The 8,690-nt window shown below is 46.4% G+C and overlaps 1 long non-coding RNA gene across 1 annotated transcript; it reads right to left on the bottom strand.

Moving 5' to 3' along the window:
• Positions 1 to 2,464: 2,464 nt before the first annotated feature.
• Positions 2,465 to 8,482, bottom strand: LOC310904075. Its single transcript, XR_014588034.1, has 2 exons — positions 8,091 to 8,482; positions 2,465 to 7,925 (listed from the first exon to the last, which is right to left on the bottom strand). It is a non-coding gene; the product is annotated as an uncharacterized lncRNA (long non-coding RNA).
• Positions 8,483 to 8,690: the final 208 nt, after the last annotated feature.

Genomic DNA, 8,690 nt, shown 5'->3' with positions numbered 1-8,690 from the left:
TAACGTGAAGACAAGTGAAATCCGTATGGCCTTTCCAGGCAGCCTCAGCCTGCTGGAAGTCCTGCAGCTGCTATATGGGAATGGTGTAATTCCAGTATCGCCAGCTCCCATAGGGACCTTAGCACTGAGCAGTGCGTTAGATGCTGGTTTGAGAAGCTAGGTTTGTAAGCCTATGGAAATAAGTAGGTTTTAGGCTACGCTGCTGCTGTAATGAAATGGGAAAGCAATACCCTTAAATAAATCTTTTATGATTATGGGTGTATCTTCTACAGACCTCAGATTTCCAGACCTGCTCTGAGCGAAGAAGCCAATTAAGCTCTAGAAAGAGAAGACAAAATCACCTCCAAACGCGTATTTCCCGATAGACAGCAGGACAGATTCTGTGCTCCTTCACCATCCAGAAATGGCAGAATAACTGGAGTCTTTGGCTTCAGTCCCACAAAGTTACTGCAGGGTCACGCCAAATTAGCAAGGATCGGATTTTGACCCAGTTACAGCTTTTAATGATCTTCCCCCTCAACATATGTTCTATAAAGTTTCCTTGAGGAAAAAATAAAAAAAAAAAAAATAAAAATAAAAGGATGTGGTTTCATTTTCGAGGAAACTGCTGCAGTGTACAAGGAGCCGAACAGTGCTGTGCTGGTGATAAACCAGCAGGGACCCGCAGGGGTCCCAGGGGAGGAAGGCATGATGTTGAAGGCTCCACACATCGATCCCATCTCTGCCGTATGGCCAACAAATGCAAAATCCCTTGGAGATGCATCCTTCTGCACATCACTACTGCTCCCGTAGGTCCCATCCATACCCTTAAACCAGGCAGGACTGGCAGAGAAGGGCCAGCAGCGTGGTACTGGGCAGGAGGAGGCAGGCCAGCTGCAAGCAGCGGGATTACAGAATAAAGTGTTTAAAAATAAAATTAAAACCTTAAATAATTAAGGCTGGAAAAGCCCTCCAAGGTCATCTGAGCCAACCATCCCCCTACCACCAATATTACCCACTAAACCATGGCCTCTCAGGGCCTCGGCTCCCCCCAAGCCATCCACAGCAGCAGCCTCGGGGCTGCTTTTAGATGAGATTCCTGTTTTATTGACCCTGGGCACTTCTCCTACACACAAAGAACCCTCACGTCACTTTTGGGAGAACGGGATGAATGTTACCCAGATGGCAGGAAAATAACATTGCGGATAAGTGCCACTGAAAGCCCTGTTAGACTCTTTTGCTGTGCAATCTCTGCCGTATATTTTAGCAAAATACTCACCCTCCACTCCAAAATCTCATTAAAAAACAACATTAAAATGGAAACATTCGCCCTTCCTATCTCATAAGCTTATTGCATGTGTTACGTGTGGGTGGTGAACATGTTAGGTACAATTTAGAGCATAATTTCCTAAGAATTGAAATGTCACCAAGAAAAGGATTGTAAATAATGAAACTTTGAAAGGAATATGTGATCTTTGCAACAGATAATCATATTTTAATTCTGACTTATGGCTCATCCAATTGCCTACAGTTAGGGAAAAACTATTCTTTTTTTATTATATGGAAATCAGATGAATCAGATGAAAAGCCATCAACATCACAGCTTGGAAAACATATACCAATGTTCAGCGATGTGAGCAAAGCCCATGAATCTGCTTCAGTTGTGGCTCTTTTCATTATTTTTCCTCAAATATATATGAGAGATCTGTGCTCATAAAAATGCCGGTTGAAAAGTTTTCCAGAGATACCATAGATCATAGAATAGTTGAGGTTGGAAAAGTAAGTTCATGGAACAGCTCATACTGAATTAGGCTGGAAGTAGAAGTCGGAAATCTCTTTTCCTCTCTTGTTTTTTCAGAGAGCCAGACAAGTACCAAAATTAGTGTTAGATCACGCAAGTGCCCAATTGTGGAGCAGGAAGAATGAACGTTAAATGGTAAATACTCAAAGCAAACACTTTACCCATAGCCCCAACAGGCAGGAATAGGCCAGTACAATGCTTCAGATCTGATCTGAATATCAAAAAATAAACACACAAAAAAAAAATACAGAGACATCAAACTCTGCTTTAGTTTAATTGGCAAGAGTAAAAATGGGCAAGATGCACCAAATAAATTACCGCAAATGCTTTGCCTAATGACTGATACCACAAAGACATGCTGCAGTGTCCAATGAAAACAAGGCCAGGGGATATCAATGCCTAGACATGTTCTGATTTTGCCCTAAGCCCATCTCTCTTTCCTGTTGTTTCCAAAAGCTGCGAAGCTTTATGCTAAGCACTTGCCAATAGTTGGGGCGTACTGCAGAAGGAGGACCAGATCAGTGAGAATTTCTGATGTGCTTTCTGATCACCGACAAGACAAAAAGGTAAGATTTTCTGTAAAGTCACAGCGCCGCAAAGCAAAGCTGCACCCTCAAATGGCCATCAGGGCATGGGGAGAGTGAGGGAGGGAAGGGGAGGAGGAGAAGTCAGCATGCGTTCGCCTCCCCTCCTAACTCCCTGCCTTTTGCCACAGCTTTTTGCGGTTCCGAATTCCCTTTGCCAAGGGCTGATGAATTATACATACACTGATGTGCACACACACAGAGATCATGCAAAGAAGAAGAAAAAAGAGCTACAGAAAAAAATCCAAGCAACGCTTCATTCATTCTGTTCTCCAGAACTCATTTTTGTCCTCCACCATCCTGCTTTTTGCTAAACAAAATCAAGATCAGCGCTTTACAGTTCTCTTCCCAAAAGGGACCGTACACCACTGGGTCCAGAGCCTGAAATTATTCGCCCGGGGAAGCCCACAGACACAACTGGTGCTACAGGAAGGCAGAGCGAGGGCTCACCTCTCCTAACGGCCACATCCCAGTTTGTATCAGCAGTGGTGGAGCTGGGGAGTGCCCACAGCACTGCACGTAACTGTGGCTACGTCTGTGTGCACGTCTTCAGTGGCTAACCAAAAAGTAGAGGGAAAAAAAAAAACACAACACTTAGTATTGATGCAAAGCAGCATTTTTCCACGTTTTCTTGGCAAGAAATAATCAAGCAAACAAGCCAAAGGGAAAAAAGTGTCTGTTTAAGATCCGACTGAACAGTCCCTTTGTGTTTGTTAACCCTTCTCTTGACCAAAGCTGGGCTGCTCTGTACACCAGGTACAGAGTAAAATGAAAAACAAACCCAGAAGGGGTCCATCTTTCCCCCTTCTCTTCCTCTTCTCTTCTTCTCCACCAGGCACAGCTCATTGCCAGCTGCCCTTTGCCTCTCCTTGACCTCCCCTCCCATCCGCCTTTTCTTTTTTCCAAGCTTTCCTTTTGGCTGAGAACCCATCTCTTTGGGTGGGGATCTCTGCCGTAAAGACGCAATCTTTGAGATTTCAGTATTGATGTAATCAGTTATGTCACTGAAGTCAGCTACTGACACTGAATCACCTTTGTATTAGGCAGGACAAAACCAGGGCATCAGATAAAATGACTTTTCTCTGCTGATAAGAGGCCTGATCAGAAACCATCAGGCATATCAGCTTCATTCATCAAGGAAATGTATTGCTCCACAATTTAGGTCCCCGATGGGAACCACAGACCCTCCAGGACAGCACAAGGAGTCAGAGCAAACCCTTGTGTTAGGACTGTCACTGGCAGCTTTGCGCCAGCGCACGAGATGCTTTTCCTGCCCAGAAAAGCAAGTGCTTGTGTTCAAATGGGACATTTCCATACAAGAGACAACTTGAATTTCTTACACATCGCAAAACCGACTTATTTTTTTTAAATAACTACGCATGTTTTTTTATCTTGGACTTTTTAATGCCTCACATCTCTAATTGTAGTAATAATTACTAGCTCATTTAATGAAGGCTTTGGAAACAAGATTGTGTGGGAGCATTGCAAGTCATGAGTTAAGTCCCTTAACACAGTAATTGCCAATGATTAATTCATTTTTTTCATTTAAACGCTGAAAAGCTGAAATATTATTTCCTTGAACTGTATTTGTGCTTGGCGGTTCTGAGTTAATTACTGCTCTGTGAGCACCCTTAAATCAAATTCAGAGGTCTCCAGGTGTATGTATCATAAGGTCCTGGTAAATCCTTCAACATCTGCCTGGAGAAGGATTACTGAGCTGACTGATGGCGCTGTTTGTCTGGAGGTCTGTCCGCTACGCACCTCCCGCCACTGACGGCACTACAAGTGCGATGGCAGGAGGGAGCTGAGGTTGTGCAAGTTCTCACATAAATTAGGATTATACTCGTGAGTGTCTGGTTTGGAAATCAGCCACCCTAATTTTGCTGGATGAAGACAAGGTCTTGGTCAAAGCCCTGGAAAAATACAAGTCTGTGCATAAATCACCAGTTCACCCTCAATAACGGGGGAAAGAAGCCGGGCTTCCACAAGGAGCTGTGACACCTGCAGCTCTCCGGTGAGCCAACCTAGCCAGGAGGGCAGCAACGAATCTTTTTTTTTTTTTTTTTCCAAAGCACGAGGGATTATCTCTAGCAGAGAGCTATTCCTCCTGCTGCATGCCAGCCTGGTTCTTTATCTGTCGGTGGCGGCAGATTTCCTTTTCCTTAAGGATGCTCCCAAGCACTAACACATCCCCAAGCTGCTTCCTGGCCCACTTAACCTCTGCTTTCCTGGTTCAGGGCTTGGGAACCTGCTAACCCAGCATCCTCCTATCCCTGAAGGGCACGGTGGTGCTTACCAAGGCCGCACTCTGCTGTGATGCTGCAGCAGAGGAGAAGGACTGCCACAGAGCAAAGGAGCAGCCGTGCCAGTAAAGGGACCGACACGTGTTCTGGGCCTCAAACAAAACATTTTACAATTTCTGTAGCTCACTGAAGTCCACTCCTGGGTCCTGATCCTTGCTTCCAGCATGACTTCTATATTTTTCAGTGAGCCTCAAATGTAAAAGACATAAAAAGCCCTAAGAGCAGAAATGGCATCTAACACTGCCCTTTCCAGGAGCAGAAACGAGACCTCTGGCTTCCCCCGCTCACAGCGAGCAACCCCGAAGCACCCTGCAGCACAGCCTCGCCTGCTCAGGGCTTGCTGCAGACCTTGCCACCGGCCTGATCCGGCGAGGCAGCTCTAGCAGGAGCAGCAGGGAGCATCGCAGCCTGGCTGTGGGGTCGGGCCACTCCTGTGGGGAGGAAGATCTGAAACCCCTTGGCATGGGGTAACCCCACTGCTGTGTGCTGCTCCCCTTCCTCGTGCAGCTCCAGAACGCCAACGTGTTCACGGCCATGCTTGAACTTCTCAAACCCTGCCACCACAAAATGATAGCAGGTGGCCCCAGCCTGAACATCACAGCTTGTTCCTCGCCCCGGATGCTCCCAGCCTAGGTGAGCAGACCAGGCTCCTGGCTGCCACCCTGAGCCCTGCCTAGGAGGTAGAAGCGGTGGCAGCTACCTCGGAAACACCCAAAGCACCGAGCCAATCTAACCCTCGGTACAGTTAGGCTTTGGCAAAGCCCGGCTAGGAGATGCCGGACTTCCAACTGTTGGACCAGCCTGGTCGGAGATGAACCTCCTCAGCTGGAAGCTGGATTTTGGCCAAAAAGACCTCCTCCCCTTTCAGCTCTCTATCTGAGCTAGAACGTTGTATTCCAGTGTTTGCTGCGGTCCGTTGCTCTTTCTCGGTAGTCCAAGATTTGTTAAAAATGAACATCTGTTAACCAGGGATGCTAATCTCAGCCAGACTTTCAAAGTTCTTGGGTGCAAATTATTCTGGACTATTAAAACAGAAAAAATGCAGCTTGTTAAGTATTTTTTCAGTGACTATTAAACTGAAAAATATTTCCTTTTCCTCATCTAGTAGGAGTACAGCTCCCTGTGTCTGTCCAAAAACAGCACAGAAGATTTTAATCAAACATGTTTTGTGTTTTTTTTTTTTGCTTCATCACACTAAATTAAATCAATACTTTTCAGGTGGGAGGGGGAAACCCATGATTTTCTTGTTAGCTCTTTGTGTAATCATTTTTCTTCATTAGAGACACCTGAGACCCATGCCAGAATATATGCTAATATATAGGGCAACATTTAAACTGTTTTCTTTATTATTCATGTCTTTTGAGAGCTGTTGCTGTTACGTCAGAGGGCTGGCAGGTTATAAGTGGAATCGGTAAAAATAGCTCACTTTAGTAATAACACAGCACTATTCATATTTTATTCAGTATTTAACAACCCACAGGAGACTCTCATGCTTTCTTATTTGCCAGACTGTCTCCCCTAAGTGACGTCAACCGCTCACATCCAGTTCGTCCTCCTGAGCGAAATGGGGTTCACAAAGCCTGCCGCAAGCAGAGCAGCGACACCGACGGCATGCTGCACCCCTGTGATTTCCGCAGCCCTGGGTTTTGTCCCTTTAAAATAACAGCACCCCTTGAAGCGAGCATGTTCCTTCATACTAAAAACCAAAATACAGTAATCACAAACACCACGGGACAATTCGCTCAGTCACTGTATGCACTCGTGCCTCGCTCCCACCGGGCTTCAAAATCTTGACCTGGTGCTTCACAAGAGTGAGGCATCATTGGTCACATAGGAACACACAGAAAAGTGAGAAAAATAGCAAGAAAAAGCATGGGTGCGTTTGGGTCTGGGCTTTTGCTTCAAGGGGAAACTGAACTGCTGTCCATCTCCTCTGGCAGCCAGAGTTTAAAATATATATATAGTGTTTTGATCCACACTCCCTCTGCATTATGTATAACACCCTTGGAGATCCCAAGCTGTCTAAATCCCTCACCAGAAATTAGTTTTCTCTGTTATGTTCTTTTCCTTGAGTCAGCAGGGTGCGAGGTGCTCCCCTGGACACAACCAAGAGCAAACACAACTCACCGCCTCCTTTCTGAATGTCTCCAAATTTAGGCTACAGAAAGCTCAGATGAAATCAGTACCTTCTCCCATTGATCATTTCAAAGTGCACTCTCCCATGTGTGGAGAGAAACCTCCCCCCCTAAAAAAGGAGATGAAGGAAAACTCTAAGGAATATAGTGCACAGGCACCAGAGGTGGAGGGGCTGCCAGAGCCTCGCTCACACACCGTTATTGCAGCATGAGGGCTTTGATGCACATCCTGACCTTCTAGGTAAGGATGCCCTGGAGCTGGAGGACCACGTCATAAAAGAGCAAAAAAGTCAGTCTGATTTTTCTCGAGCTTTCATCAGCACAAACTCTGAGCAGTTCCACTATAGATGCTGGAGCCGTGTTGCTGTAAAAGCTGCGTGGGCAGAGACGAAAGCCCACGTTGCTCCTCCTGGTTCCTGGAGATGCTCCCTGCTAACAGCCAGGTGCTGTTTGATTGATCTCCCATTAAACCCTGCTGGCAGACGGGACCAAAGAGCAGCCACTGCAAGGACCCCGCTCCACTGTGAACCGAAGGGACGTCCAGCCTGTGCTTTGTCTTAATTTTAAAAACATTATTGCATTTCTGAGCTCCTTAGCCTGAAAAGTTTGCTGCTTAAAACAAAGCAATCCATCGCTGTAATGGCCTTCACTGTCACAGGCTGGCTGTTTGAGCCTCTGTACAGGAGCCTGAGCAGATCGGCTGGGGTCCCGAGGCAGGTTGGGGTGCCCGGTTCTGTTACTTTCATCTCCACACCAGCCTGATTTATTTGGATTGTAAGCTCCAAGCCTTACTACAGTTTATACAGCTCTTAGCGTAAGGAGATGCTAATCTCTGTGTGATAACTGCAATACAAACGGGAGTAAATCAACATCATAAGAATGTATTAGTTAAACTGCTTCATTCAAAGAGATTAAGAGAAGAAGATTATGCAGCTATTAAACTTTTAAAAGTTTAATAAAAGCAATCTACTTGCTTATTCCTTTTTCCAGGGCTATTATTTTGGTGCAGGTCCATACAGTGTCCTTGCAACGAGCCTCGAAGCTCTTCAGCAGGATCCTCCTGCTCCAGAACAGCCACTGCTGGGGCTGGCCGACGACAGCTGTAGAGCATCGCGCCGGGACACTAGAAATAATAGCACTTGCAGCACTTACACCGCATTTTAAACTTGCAGAGCTCTTAAATTAATTAGTTACAGGGCTACAGTATGGAATCAGGCAGGATGTGAAAAAAGAAAATGGTATCCAGTGGAAACTACAGGGGGAATCTGGGGAAACGCAATGTAATTACCCGGCTTGGACTGTGGCCAGAGCAGCAGTGCGAGGAATGCCGGGAGGTCTCTGACGGCCACACGCGGTCAGGACCTCGGCTTCACGTCTGCTCCCAAGGATGAGGAGAGTCCTGACGAAGTGTGCCCAGGCACGGGAAAGGGATGATTACAAGAAATCCTATTTCCCACCTAGATGCATCACAGCCATGTGCACTGGGTTGGGCCACAGGAGCTCTTTTCGAGTCAGACCTCGAGAAGTTCCAAATTATTTTCGATTAAAACACCTTTTGGTGATATTTACAAATGATCCGCCTTCTGAGCCCACCAGCTGCTCTTAATTGGGTTAAAAGCCCCAAGTAATTAGTTGTCTCAGCCATCCCTCTCTGGCCAGCCCAGTACCCCTGCGTGTACCCTCCTGTTAGCTACAAACACACCAGGTGGCTGCATGCCAAGCTGCAGCATCGCTCCGTGCCAATTTGGAAATATTAATGCCGGTAGGCACACAGGTGTCACGAGGGGCCAATTTCAGGATGCCCAGGAGAGGGGCCGCTAATTGGAAGGAAGGGGGAGAAAGCAATTACAGTGCCTGCTCACCTCGGTGGTGCTGCAGGACAGAAAGC

This window comes from Anser anser (genome assembly GCF_964211835.1).
Source record: "Anser anser genome assembly, chromosome: 9".
NCBI lineage: Eukaryota > Metazoa > Chordata > Aves > Anseriformes > Anatidae > Anser > Anser anser.
This window is presented reverse-complemented; position numbering and strand designations above follow the sequence as displayed.